Genomic DNA, 15,331 nt, shown 5'->3' with positions numbered 1-15,331 from the left:
CTTTTAGACTATGACTTCACTTAATCTTAATTATCCCCTAAAGGCCCTATTTCCAAATGCAGCCACACTGTGGATTAGCACTTTAACTCTGAACTTGGGGAGTGGGGGGACAATTCAGTCCATAGCATTCTGCCCCTGGCCTCCCAAAATTCATATCCTCACATGTAAAATGTATTCAGTCCATCCTAACAACCCCAAGAGCCAAGTCATTCAGGGCAGGAGGAGCATGTGGAGGGAGGACCATGGGAGCCTGGCATCTTTGAGGGACAGCCAGTATGTCTGGAGGGTGGAGAGCAGGGTTGCATGGTGGGAGGGGGACCCAAGGGGGGGCTGGAACAGCAGGGGAGTGACACAGCGGGCGGAAGCTCCCTCTGGTGGCCACATGGGGACTCAAACCGAAGTTTCTGTAACTTAAGGACTGGAGGGCTACTCAGTGTTGGCCCTTTATCTTGGGGACAGCCCACAACAGATGGAGAAGGGCACATGGGGAAGAAGCAACCTGGTGGGTGTGGACATGCCTCTTCCCGGTAGGGATCCCACCTCTCATTTTCCATTCTAAAACGGAGGGGTAGGCTTCGGAAAGGTCCCCTGGGGGGCAGCCTCACCAGTGGGCATGGGGCAGCTGGCAGGACCAGGGTGGGGCTGAGTCATTCGTGGGATCGTCACTCCATCAGTCCGGGAAGGTGGTGCCAAGGGAGAACAGACAAGGTGAAGAAAGAAGCCAGAAAATTCAGAGTGTGCCCAGGTGCCTTCAGAAACCAAGGTTCCGTTTCCCAGGCTGGGCTGCCCTCCAGTTTAGAACCACAGTGGAGAAAGCGCTTCTCTTGAGACTAAATCCACCCTCGCTAATAGACAGGCTTCAGGCAAACTGTCCTCCCTGGGCCAGGAGAGAGAGAGACCCTTAAAGAAGTGACCAAAGAGATCCCTTCTAGGATAACAGACTAATAATAATTATTAATAATAGTAATAATCAGTAGGAGTAGTGATAGCTGATTGCTGACTGCTTGCTAGTTCTTTTTGCTTTCTACATTTTAAATACTTTTTGATTTTAGAATTTAGATTTCTTAGTTATTTGAGGCACTTTAGTATCTTGTTTATTCCTTTAAGTAAAACCAGCTATCATTATTCTCTTCTTACAGGTGTGGCATCTGAGGCTCAGGGAGGCTAAACCACTTACCCAAGTTCACAGAGCTGGCACATGAGGGAAGGGACCCGGGAGGTCTGGCTCCTGCTGGTGTCCAGGGTCGGAAATACTGAAGGCCAGCCTCAGTGGTGCTACCTCCTCCCCGGGGCACCCCAAAACAAAGCCGGCTCTTTCAGTCTGGGACACCCAGAATACAGGAACTCTGCTTTATTTAGCTTCTGTCGCCACATGTGCTTGGCTGCGTTCAGCAGGGCCTAAGAGCTGAACCCCTGGGGCTGAATCTTGGCTCATTAGCAACTTACTGGTGTGAGGGGCCCAGGTGGGGGAAGATGACTTCCTACATCACTGTGGAACCCCCCATATGGAGCCTCTACATCCCTACATAAACGAAGGAGGAGAAGTTAGTTACTGTCCTAAATGTGATGGAATGTTGGGGCAGGCACTAGAAAGGGCCTAGCCAGTATCTATTTCCCTTCTCTTTGCTAACAGACCCCCAATTTTGTTCACAGCAACAACGAGTCCATCCTCAAACAACAGGTCATGGTTGGTTTCAATTATGATTATCGTTACTCATTTTCCCAGCATCCTTTGGTGTTATGGTTGATCCTCTGACCCCTTCTGAGCGATGAGCCTTAGCAGAGGTTGGCTTGGCGGGTGTGAGGGGGACAAGGGGTGAGAGAGTGCTCTAAGAAAGTATTTGCTTTGCCAATAAAAGGGGACAGACCCACCTGCTAGGGCACCAATCTCCTGCCTCTTTTCCTCCTGCCCTAAACGTGGTCATGATGCTTCATGGCTTCAGTGTGGCCATTTTGTGACAGTCATGCCTACATGAGGACAAAAACAATATGCTGAGACCACTAGTAGGTGACCTGGGTGAACCTCTGATGGTGCCAACATAATCCTACCAGAGCCAAACAGAAAGGCACGGTAATTCGTAAAACCAGCTCCACGAATTGTGAAGTGAAGGTGATGTCTCTGTACGTTCTGCAACAGTACGAAAGGAGGAAACAGTTACCGTGGAACCAAAGCACAAAGATAAGGCATGAATGCCGTTTTCTAGAAAGTTCTATCGGCTCTTTAGATCTCCTACCCCCCGCCAATTTCCCACACCAAGTTTCTCGCCCTCCCTCCTTCCTCTCTCTCCCTCCCTTCCTCGCGTGCTCTCTTTCCCTCGGAGGTATGACTCCATCCAAGATATTTACTAATCCCTTTTACGAGAAGACAACATAGGATAGAAAAAGTAGTTTCAACCTGAATTTCATGGCCTGAAAGTTTTAAAAACCTACTTTTTATTTCCTTGTATTTCCAGTAGCATAAGTTCATATTTGCACTAGACTAAGAAACCACCACATTCCAAAACTATGCGGTTAATACTACTGTTTGCGATATGGTTGCCGGGCACATAGTAGGCCCTCTTAAACGTTTGTTGACAGAATGAACACCAACCAACCAGCAGAGACGCCCAGGGTATGGGCCGTGTCCCGGACACGCTGGATCTCTTTGAACCGCCAGATGGCACCCTCAGCATGGCTTAGTCCCAGGCCTGTGGGACCCCATTGCTAACAGTTAACATTTCACGTCCTCATGGTTATTTTCTTTGGACAAAGTCCTCTGATGAAATGGATTGCTTCTGATACAACAGAATTCGACTCGGAAAATAAGGGTTCTGACCTTCACTCTTACCAGAGAAAGAGATACATTGTCGCCGTGACGTCATTCCTGGCCCACGAAAGAGCCCCGGGCCGAGTGTGCTACTCATGGGAGATGGGCTTGCCTTGGACCCTAGGGCATCCTCCTCAACTCCAAGTCCACAGAATATTTGAAAAGAATCTAGCTTTCACCGATGTGCTCTCAAAAGGACCGAGAGGGAGGTGTTACACAGCGTTATCACCCAGGAAATCCTCTACAAAATCTCCTGTACCTACTTCGGCTCACATTCCTGGGGACTTGCTCCTTCCCCAAACTCCAGCGGCAGTAACAGAACAGTGCCGCCCTGCTCGCCCTGATACCTTACTTTCTTCCACATAGGGTTACCATATTTAAAAAATAAAAAGACAAGACACTCAAATTTGAAAATCAGATAAAATACACACACACACACACACACACACACACACACACACACACACACACACACACACAAATCCACTGTATAAGGAAGTTCTGACCCTATGAGCACCTGACAACCATCCCCCCAATCACAGGTTCCATGAGGAGATCAGAGATGGTCACATGATCTAAGCTGGACCAATGGGAAGGTGCAATATCTGGGACATACTTACGTTAAAATTTATTCTGTCCTTTCTGTGGAATTCAAATTTCACTGGGCATTTTTATCTAACAACCTATCTCCTTCTTCTATAAAAGTAATATATGCCTTTTCATTTACCTGACCCTGCCCTGCAGGACCCTCCCTGGTCCTCAACCTTCTTAGGAGGCAGGGCTAGAGAGAATTATAGAGTTTGATATTTTGAGGATGTTCACAAAGGCAATGTATTTATTTCCCTCTTTACATTTTCTTTTTATTGCATGTGAACTATGTACATGCATAAAAATGGCACGTGCTGATTATAACAATTCAAACAATGCACTGGGCTCATAAGAAAGCTACTGACCTTCCCCATGGCCTCCAGCTCCACATCCTTGAAATATTAGGGTTTACTATTTTGTGGGTATCCTTCAGACCATTGTCTTTACTCACAGAAACACATAGGAGAGATATCTTTTCATCCAAAGAAATCATTATGCACCTTGCTTTCCTCTCCATTGATATATCTGTATCGATATAAATATCTGTATTTATTTATAGACTTCTACATCTAGAGCTAGATAACAGATATATCTATATATATATATACAAAGAGGTAGGACCATCTATCCTAGACATCTCTCCAGGTCATTACACAAAGTGCTTCTAAAGCTGAATAGTCCATATTGTCCTGCATAATTTATTCTGCCTATCCCACAGAAATACAAGGCACCCAGGGTAAGGATATTTGTACAAGGTTGTTTATTGCAGAATTTGTTGTGTCCAAAAGCTAAAAGAATATGAAGGACTATCAGCATGAAACTATTGTGTGTATTTATCTCAAAAGTCTTTGCCAGTGGCTCCAGAATTTATTTTTTTATCAGTCAGGTGCTAACCTGTGGCACTCCAGGATCCCACCAGGAAGGAGACTCCTTCTACCTGGACGCCTTTACAATGGATATTCAAGGCTTCACTCTGCCTCCTTCCCCCACCCCCTAGTCCCTCCTTCCAGAGGTTCAACTATTTGCTACTAGAGAATTCTCTGAGAGGTTTATGTACAATCAAAATGATTTCATCAAATTATGATGAAAGAGCCATCCTTTGATTCCCACATCATGGCCAAGCAACTGTATGCCTCTTTAGGAAAGCTCTGGTACATTTTGGCTTAGATCCCAACATTTTCCAAAAGGTGGGTCCTTTTTTCATGTCAGGCGCTCTACATGCTGGTTGTAATGGAAATCCAGGTTCCCTTCTCTTGGAAAAGGCCCTCCAGTTTTCCTTTGGGGATTCACCAAGAGAGGGACTCCCTGTCTATTTGCTTGGGTGAAGGATCCCACCTTCTGACACTGAGCCCTCGTCCACAGCCTGGCCAGTCAGATTCTATGATCATCTCAGAGACAGTCACATGGCCAAGCTGGGCCAACAGGAAACTGACTTATTCCCTCTGTGGTAGTGGCCAGGCAGCTGGCAGGTATGTGTGGACCTGGTGGCAGCCATTTTGCTGCCACGTGGGACAAGCCTGCCCATAAATGCATATAACAAGAAAAGCAAAGTCCAGAAATGGGAAAAAACAGATTCCTGGTTGGGGTTCTGGGATCAGCTGGGTTGAAAACCAGACCTACTCCTTCTTGCTTTTATAATCATACGAACCAAACCTTTTCTTTCAGATGAAGCCAATTTGAGTTGGGTTTCTGTCTCTTGAAACTAAGAGGTATTACTAAGAAAAGATTATTTGCATTTCAGGTATTTGAGAAAATCCATCCTGTATGTGTGTGCCCCTACAATACACACAGCAATTAAGAATTCAGTCATACTCACAGAACATCTGTATACCTCTGAAAATTATAATGTTTATATTATGTATAGACAATTCTAAATCTAGCACTAAACTCTGATATCTCTAAGCATTCAAGACAGGTAAGAATCAAATATTCTATGTCAGTGGTTCTAGAATGTCTAGGAGTGTCAGAGATACATACCTGGGAGCAGCCCTGAACAGATGAGGGATGGAGTTGGAGAGAGCTGGGGAATTTGTCCCCAACTCCACTTCCCTTGGGAAGGACAAGCATGTTCTACTCTGTCCCCAGAGTTCCCAGTGGGGTTGAACTCCAGTTGCCCACAGTGCTCAACACACACTTTCTTTTGCTTTCTTCCCTTCTGAGACAGCCTTCCCATTCTCCTTCTGGTAGGGCCTCCCAAGCAACCACTTCTAGTGGGACCTTGCCTCACAGTCTGCTTCCAAGCAGGAAAGCTGTGCCCAAACTCAGGAGAACCAGAGCCCACCCACACCTCCAGGCTAAGAAGCCATGTCCTTGAGGACTTGACACAAGCAGTACCCACTGCAGAATATCCTGGCGTGGTGTGTTAGGCACGCTTCAAAAAAACAAACCAGACATACAAAGCCTGTAGCTCCTCGCTCCTGCTGCTCTAATTGAATTTTTAACTCTTCTCACTCCTGCATCCCTAGGCTCAGGCAGGCTCTGCTTTTGAGGGCACGAGTTATTGTCTCCTGCCAATTCTGCCCATACCTCCATGGTGCAAAACCCCCTACAATTACGTGAAACAACCTTCTTACTATTTTAATTGAATTCCCTTTTCCTCCCGCTGGTCTCCCTGCTCTCTGGAAGGATTCCTGAAGCAGATGCTCCTTCCCAACCCACCGAGGCTCACTCTCCATCTCCTGTACCATTTAGAAGAGGAAGAGCCATGGGCATGGCCAGCCTGATGGTAAAGAGGGAGGGCTCTAGGTAGGCAGACCTGGTCCCAACAGTCAGTCACCCTAGGACCTCAGTGTCCTCATCTATAAAATGAGGCTGGTAATACCACTACTCTGTTTAGGTGAATGAAAGAAATCAACAGAGAAGTCCAAGGTAGGGTCAATGCCTCTTGCCATCCCAGGGGACCTGGGTACTGCCTCTCCTGCTCACACCGCAAGGTCCAAGTGCAGCCAGCAGGTGCCCTGTGCCTGAAGAGCCCCACACATGGCTTAATGCCCTGCTGTCACCATCCTGATATTCTTAACACCCTTTTTAGCATGGAGCCCTGTATTTTCATTTGTCCTGCAAATTATGTGCCCGGTTCTAGCTGTAGGCATCTCATCCGGTCTTCCCAAAGTCACATCCTATGAAAAAACACTGAGGGCCTAGGAGAGGGGTCTACTTTGGGGCAGCACCTGGGGGAAGGAAAGGTGAACAGAACCAGATCCGTAAGCCTGCAACTCAGCCTGGATACTAGACGAGGGCGCAGGCTTCCACAGGCATGGAATTCTGCAGGGGCGCTAACCTAGCCCTCGGCCTGCAGGAGGAAGAATCCAGGAGAGAGAAACGGTTGTTAAGGTGCCAGCGTCATCGGCTTGACCAGACCCCTCTCTCCCTCCCACCTCTTTTCCCGGTTCCTCTCTGCCTCTCTCTCCTCTGTTGCTTTTTTCTCCCTGCTTTCTGCTGCTTCTCTCCGCTTTTATTCCCTGTTTTCTCAGATCTCTTCTCTTAAAGTTAACAAATTTTAACCCCTCCCAGGTGCTAAGCCCGGGGGTGCGGGCTCCATGCTCCTGCCTCTCTCTTCTCCCATTTAACAACCTTTCCTTTCTGCATGTTTGTTTCTGTTCTGCTTTGTTCTTCCTCGGTCTTCCTTTTCTCTCACTGTTTTGTTTCTCTCCTGATTCTGTCTCTCTGTCTCCCTTTTTCTCTCTGCCTTTGTGTGTTTCTCCATCTCTTTTCTCCTGTTTCTCCCTGTCTTTCTCCCTGTTTCTCCCTGTCTCTGTTTCCTCCTGTCTCTGTCTATCTCTCTGTCTGTCTCTCTCTGGCTCCTTCTCTGTAGGTCTCTGTACCACGCCCCCAGCGCATCAGGTCCCTTTTCCAGGACCCAATTGTCAGGCTGCTCACCTTCTGGGCTGCCTTGAAACCTGCCATGCACATTTCCTGCCTGGATTTTTCCCGTGTCCACCTCTGTTAAAAAAAAACTTTTGACCTTTAAGATTCCAACAAAAAAAAACGCATAGTATGACCTCAGGGAGCTGCAGCGCCTGAAACAAAAACCTCATTCCTAAACTTTGTGTTTTTGAAAGATACAAAGCTGGAGGTCCTGGTGGGAGCTGCCGAGCATCCAGCCTTGCCTTCCGGCTGCCTCCCCTCCCATCCCCGCTGTGAGCACCGCGGGAAGCTGGGCTGGTGACAGCCTTGTTTTCTGGAGTCTGTCAACACGTGCAGCAGACATGCCCAGCGGTTGCCTCCTAGCCCTGCTGAGCCATTTGCCACAAATCCCTTTTATCACAATTTAGCTGTGAGTTTGAGAGAGTGACAAGGGAGAGAGGGAGGGAAGAACAAGGCTGCAAGAAGTTCCTGGGGAGGTGTTAAAAACACAGCCGCGGAACCAAACATCCTGGGCTCAAGGCTGGCCAGCCGAGGAAGGGCAGGATTACCCAGGGCAGGGTGACGGCTAACAAGCGGTTAAGCACTCACAGTGTGCTTGGTGCTGTGATAAGCTCTGTAGAGATCAGCTTATTGAATCTTCCCAGCAGCCCCATAACTATCAAACTGGGACAGATGAGGAAACGGGGGCTCAGAGAGGCTGGGTAACTTGTCGAGTGTCACACAGCAAAGTGGTCACCCTTCAAACAGTATAATTCCCGAGCCCAGACATCTTTGGAGATGGTGGTGCCTAAGACCTCCTACCCGGTGCCCTGACCACCACTAGAGGCCCCAAGGGAAGGTCTCATCCACCACAGTCCCGTCTCTGGGAATCTTGTGGTTGCTTCTGGTCCCGCCCTCCTCACTACAGTGGTGTCCATGCGTTCCCTGCAAATATAAGGGCCTGGAAGACCCTGGAGGTCAGTGGAGATGGGTAAGCAAGTATAGGGCCTTTCCAGGAAGTCTTCAGGGAGGCTGGGCCCGCTCCTGAGCATGCACACAGCTCCAGCCCGTGGTCTCCCAGTGACTGTCTCTTCCACTAGAGAAGAGGCCACGGGCTGTGGTTAGTCGAGCAGCTCTTCTCAGGAACACCAGCCGACTCTTCAGACAGGCCCTTCTCGGGAAGGTGAGATGGCCAGCAATCTAAAACAGGTTTTCTTTTTACATTTGGACATTCTGAAATCAGGATGTATCTTACAAATGATGCCCTTCGATAATTACTTGGCAGCTTGCTCTTTAGCGAACCTAAGAAACAGCGAGTCTTAAGGCTCTAAGACGAGTCATCTATTCTAGGAACTACAGTAGCACAGAGGCCAGCTCTCACTGGAGGTCACTGGATCACATTTTTCTCCCTGGCCAATCACTTTGGCTCTAGTTGCAATGGCCTGGTCAGGTGTATCTGGTGCTAAGAGGCCTGGGTCCGTATCAACAAAACAGGGGGACCACAGGAGGGACGGCTGGTTTCAGAGAGGAAAATCAGAGTGCTGCTATCAGAAGAGAAGCCTGTGGATTCTGGGCAGGCAGAAACAGCTGCTGTTTTCCTGCACACAGAGTCATTCTGAGATTCGGTGAGATGTGCGAGAAATGCCCCAGCAAGCGCTCAGTACTCTAGTCTGCTATTATTATAAAAGATACTAAGTTGAAACCTATTTAGGCCTCTAGACAAAACTTCAAGTTTACAGAAAATACCCAAGATTGAAGAATAAGTTAAATAATACCACCAAGAACTACTCAGACAAATCCAAACTATTAAATCTAAGGGAGTATGTAGGTGTTCTGTTTTCATCTTTTCTGACTGTCCAATGTGTACGTAATTTTTCAAATTAAAAAATGTGGGAACAAGCACATGAAAAGGATATTTAATGAGATACGACTTCACACACACTCAGATAGACGTAATTTTAAAAACAGAAGACAATTAAGTGTTGGTGAGGATGTGGAGAAATCAGAACCCTTGGATAACTACAAGGAAATAGTTGGGTGATTCTTCAAAAAGTTAAATGTTGAATTATCATATGACATCATAGCAATACCATTTCTAGGTAGAAGCCCCAGTTAATTGGAAACAGGGACTCAAACAAATACTCTTACATGGATGTTCATGGCAGTACTATCTAAAATGGCCAGAAAGTGGATGCAGTGCATATGCCCATCAATGGACAAGTGAATAAACAAAGTGTGGTATATCCACACAATGGAATATTATTTGGCCATAAAAAGGAGTGAAATACCATGCTACACATGAAGAACACATGCTACAATGTAGATGAACCTCGAAAACATTATCCCAAGTGCAAAAAGCCAGGTACAAAAGGTCATGTACTGTATGATCTCATTTATATAAAAAAATCCAGAATAGGTAAATCCATAGAGACAGGAAGCAAATTGGTGGTTTCCAAGAACTGAAGGAAGGGGAGGAGAGGAGGAACCACTTAACTGGGTGCCAGGTCTTCTTCTGTAGTGACAAAACTGATTTGGAATTAGATAAGGGATTGTACAACATTGTAAACGCACTAAATTTCACTGATTGGTCACTTTATACTGGTTAACTTTATGTTATTATATGAACTGCACCTCATTTTTTTTTTAATGGTGGGAAAATAAAATAAAAATAAATATAAAAAAAGCCCTCCCAGGAAATATCCAAAGGTCAGTACGGAAATGGCATGGCAGGGAGGGCGAGGTCGTCAATAAAAGGTGCAGAGAGCTAGTGCATGACTTGCTTAATGGAGCTCTGTTCCACCAGAGAACCCTGAGAGCCAGTGCAGACACACACAGTAGTCTCTGCACTTAGCAGCAAGAAAGCAGAGATAACTGCCCCTCACCTCCCATCAATCATTGGGTAAAGGCTGCTCTCAAGGGGCATTAATTCCCTGACACTGCGGGCATGCCACCTGTGTCACCAGATGGGGCTGTCCATTCAAAGCCCTGGAGCAAGGAGCACAGATGCAAAGAACTGGCACAGGCCATGAGGAGAGGTGGCATCTCCTGCAGATTCTAAGATGAGAGTGCATGACAAGACAAACAAAGGTCTTTCTTCAGCGGCCAAATGGCTTATGAAATCCAGACTGAATAAATACAAGTTTCTCCTTTTGCAGTTGTGAGACTAGCAAGATGTTTGGCTGAATCTCAAAGAGGATTTGTTCTTTCTTTTTAAGCATGTGCCACACCCAGCTCATTAGGAGGCTGGGAGGAAGGCCAGTACTGCTCTCCTGCGGACACCGCCCCTTACCTGGTCCACTAAGAACTGGGCTTTTGCAGGAGGGTCACACACCTTTCAGGACTGCCTCCCAAATCCAGCAGAATTTCAGGACTTGTGAAAAATGTATGCTCCTCTCTCCCCCCGACACACAAATATGTAACACTCAGGAATTCTTAAGGCAACTAACCCAGCCTGAAAATTTCTAGCAAGACAAGCTAGGGCTCCTGGGGATAAATTCCACAAGGAAGGAACTGCCACCCAGTGGGCCTGGAATGTCCCCTTGCCAGAGCCATCTCGTCTTCCTAGCACTGTGATCACACATGTCTCACAGGCAGCAGTCACCGCATCTCCTCTGCTGGTGGCTTAAAGTGGGAGTGCTGAGGATGAGTCGAAAGACTTGGTGATGTAGAGAGGAACAGTATACAGGCCCAGAATGCTGCGAAAAAAGACAACTTCATCTTCATTCTGCTTCTCTTACTTTAGAATGTCAGGTCGGCCGTGTCAGAGAAAGCCCCAGAATGTGATAATTTTGCCACCGACTTTAACTTGATACACTGATATGCACTCCACGTGATGGCTGGGCTGTGCTGAACCTGTCACCGCCTCTTCAAAACATCACTGGTTTCCTTGGAAACAAAAAAGCCCCTATGGAAAGACCTGTTGGAAACTGCAAGTCAAGATGTCCAAACCTGTCCCTGCAATATATTTTTCTAAGACCTGATTTGAAAGAGAAACAATAGCACATTTTTGCAAAGAAAACAAAGAAAGACAAATGATAATAAGGATGGCTTGACACCATTTCTAGATCCCAACATCCTGTCTGGATCCTGTCCTTTTAAAAATAAGTTCAAGGGAGATATGGAGTAAGGCAAATCCACTGATCCCTAGGCTCCTGACTTCAGACATCATTTGGGGATGGCCAACAGCCTATTTGCTATTCACAGAGTTTAAATCTTGACAGGACAATGCAGCATACACTTGCCAAATGAACCCGGAGTCTCTTGCATGCCAATCTACCTCCTACTCTCGCAGCTAAAAAAGAACTCCTCAACTTGGATGATTATATATCTATTTTTTAAATCTACTCTGTAAGATGGTAAAGCAAAACGAAAGAGAACGGCTTCCTGTAACAGCTGTCAGACTGGAGAACCACAAGATGAAATTTCTTTTAGACTCCTAAAGAAGATATCCAATTAACTTTTTAAAAATAGAGTCAAACAATAATCACAAAAACTGGAATTTTAAAAAATTTCTCTATTCTGCTATAAAAGCTTGTGCATTACGTCTTCCTAATCTGGCCTCTGATTTTTGTTTGGCACATTAGAAAACTGTGACCTTATCCCCTTGGTTTTTTCCCCTGGTTCAAACTGTTAGTGGAAGACTTCTCGTTTCTCTATTGCACATATTGGAATCACCATCTTTCCCTCCAGGTTTCTGAGGTAGAAACTTGGGAATAAAATCTTGATTCCTCCTTCTCCCTCAACCCCTATTACTAGTCTGCTCAGGCCGCCATAACAAAGTACTATAGACTCACTGGCTTAAGCAACATAAATGAATCTTACCTATGGGTCCTGGAGGCTGGAAGTCTGAGATCAGGGTGCCAGCACGGTCAGGTTCTGGTGAGAGCTCTCCCCCTGGCTTGCAGATGGCCATCTTCTCATTCTAGTCTTCATAGCAAGGAACAAGAGAGAAAGAAAATGAAAAAGTTATCTGGTGTCTCTTCTGAGAAGGGGACTAATCTCATCATATGAGTCCCACCCTCATGACATCATGTAAGTCTGATTGCCTCCCAAAGGCCCCATCGACAAATTCCATTATCTTGGGGGTTAAAGCTTCAACATACGAATTTTGGGGGTACACAATTCTGTCAATAGAATCCCCACATCCGTCAATCATGAAATCTTGTTCATTTTATCCCCCAAATATTTACCAAGTTCTTTTTCTTCTCTCCATTGCCACTACCACTGTCCTAGTAGAGATGCTTATCGTCTCTTGCTAAGACCATTGCAGTAGCCTCCTAGCTAATCTCTCTGCTCCCAAACGTACGCTCTTCAAACCCACCCTCCATGTAGTAGCCTTGTTTCTCCAATATAGAGGCTGATTATTATAGTATGGAAGCCAGACATCATAGGTTGGCATAAGTATAGCTGAGGTTTAAGGGACAGGTTGTAGCACTCAAAATTAACCTCTGCCTACTGGAAAGCCCAGGTACCACTACCACAGCCAAAGCCTGCACTGCCCCACTGCTGGCTTCCCTGCCTCCCCTGGAGTGGGGCTGGGGTCTTGGCAGCAGCCGCGGCAGCTCTGGCACCTGGCCCATGACCACACCAGGCTCAGGGGGCCTGTGCTCCTCCTCACATCCAGAAGTGGATGACGCTCCATGCCACAGGGCCCAGGGTCTGGCCTCCCCAGCAGATTCCAAAAGGGCTAGGTGAGGGTGGGAGGCTTACTGCCCTGAAGGAGAAGCTTTGACCAAGGAGTATCAAGAGCTGGGAGAAAATTCCTCTCTTCCTCTCTTCAGTGAAATGGTCTGAGGCACTTATACAGTCTGTCCAGAGACGTGCCACGTGACGGAGCAACTGGCTGTGGCTCTCCGTGGTCCCCTGGTATCTGTTTTGGTTCCTTCTTTGGCTCATCTCCTGCCATCTAATCTTCACCTGACCACCCGAACATCCCTTCCTCTGCACCAGCTTCTCTATCTCCCCACCATCCTTGCCCCACAAACAAGGTCTGTGCCAGATACCTCTTCTCTGTACCTCCAGATGAACCTGAATTATTGAAACCACGAGTTTTATTGAATGACCTGCCTCTTAGACTGTGAACTCCACTGGGAGCTGGGGGCATGCTGTATTCATTTTGTGATCCCCAACACCCAGCATGGTAGATGAGTGTGGGGACTTAATGTGGCTATTTCTACAGATACAAGACACTGAAGGAAGGCATTCCCAGACACTGAGACAACCCGTGCAGATATGTAGAGGCAGGAAAGTGCCAGCATGTAGGAGATAATCTTGGCCAGGTAGGTTGGGGTTCTCTTTTGAAAAGTCTTGAATACCAAGCCAATGAGTCTACATATCTTTTTGGTGGATAAATTGGGAGCCTTTGAAACCAGAGAGTTGCTTTAGAAAGCTTGAACTGTCAATGATGTATAGGATGAGTGGGGGCGGTGGGGCAGACTGGGAAATTGGGCAAGTCGGAATTGCTATGGTGGCAAAGAGAGTGGAAAACAGAGATGCTTGTGGGAGAGACTATAACGGTACAGTCTTCTGGATGAGCAAGCACTTAGGAGAGGAGGAACCAATACTGATAAATACTGGATGCCAGTATTTAACACAAGGCCTCTGGAAGAATGGTGGGGGCAGCAACTGAAACTGGAAAGACTGAAAGAGTTTTTGGTTTGGGGCTGGGAAGAAGAGCTGAAGAAGTCTCAAACAAAGCATTTTTATGAAAGATGAGACTATTTGCTGCACTACACACACACACACACACACACACACACACACACACACACCACCACCACCACCACCACCACCACCACCACCACCACCACCACCACCACCACCACCACCAGCTGACAGTGAGGTGTGGCAGTTCTAATCTTCATTTTTATGCCACTGCTTTATCATCAGTGATGGGCACAGGAGTAAAATATCATTTCCACATATCCAGAGGGCAAGGGCCATCTGTCCACCTGTCTTGCTCACTCATGCTTTAAACGCAAGGTGAGTCAGCAGAGGCAAAAGTGGTAGTTTCCCTTTTGGTGGCCCTGAAAAGTCCCGACTCTCTGTCCACCTAAGCATTCATACTGTGGGCGTATCCTTTTTGAGGCGAAATGAACCAATTCCTTTAGGGAGAGGGAATGTTAGTGGGGCAGGAAACAGGGGAGACAAAGTAAAAGTTACATAACAACAGGAAAATTCCTCTTTGCTTCTACCAACCCATGCGTCTTCCAGAAAGGAAGAAACTTGGAGGCTGTACATCCAACAAGCTCTTATTATTATTGCATTTGTCACCATTTCCACATTTCAAGCACCTACTCAATGCCCAGCATGGCCATTAATTGGCCAGTGAGTTAAGAGCATTGATGGGGTATCCTCTTGGAAGGCTGGCACTGGAGGAAGGTGGAAAATAGAAGCTGTAATTTTGTCCTCCAAGGTAACTCTCTAAAGTGGGCAATTCAAGCACAGAGGATCATTTAGAAATAAAGGACAAGAAACTATTAAATACTGAACTGTAAAAGGCTCAAGGTAAAAATTTTAGTATTTTCATTGTGCGTAAGCAAGTAGAACACTTAGGGAGGAGTGCTTTGGGAGCCCACAAACATCACTGGGGCTGAGCAGTTTGGAGAAAGTTCTCTCCTCTTTTCATCAAAAGATTTCATCATTATTCTGGGTGGGCTTCACCCAGGCAGGATATAAAGATGTGAAGAACTATTAAATCAAGTACTTGGATATTACAAGATGATTCCGAGGTAAGTAAAGAGGAGAAGACCACTCCAGAAGGGAGAATGACTGGAGGAATCAGTAAGACAAGTCCAGTGTAACTCCTGGGGTTAAGCAAGATTCCCAAATCAACAGCTTGGATAAAAAGGGTTAAAATGTGTGTGCTTTGGTGAGTTAGGAGGCTGGGAACAGGGGGAAATTAATATTTGTGATTACCTCTAAACCAGACAGTAAATAAGTGATTTGCCTGTGTCATTTTATTTAATCTTTGCAACAGTAGGATGAGAACATAATAACCCACATGCAAGGACACACAGCCAGGGATGGGTGGAGCTGGGATTCAAACAGATCTGAGCCTAAAGCTCCTTGTTTTCTTCCACCAAGTGAAGA

Source organism: Manis pentadactyla, chromosome 14 (assembly GCF_030020395.1).
Source record: "Manis pentadactyla isolate mManPen7 chromosome 14, mManPen7.hap1, whole genome shotgun sequence".
In the NCBI taxonomy this organism is placed as follows: domain Eukaryota; kingdom Metazoa; phylum Chordata; class Mammalia; order Pholidota; family Manidae; genus Manis; species Manis pentadactyla.
This window is presented reverse-complemented; position numbering follows the sequence as displayed.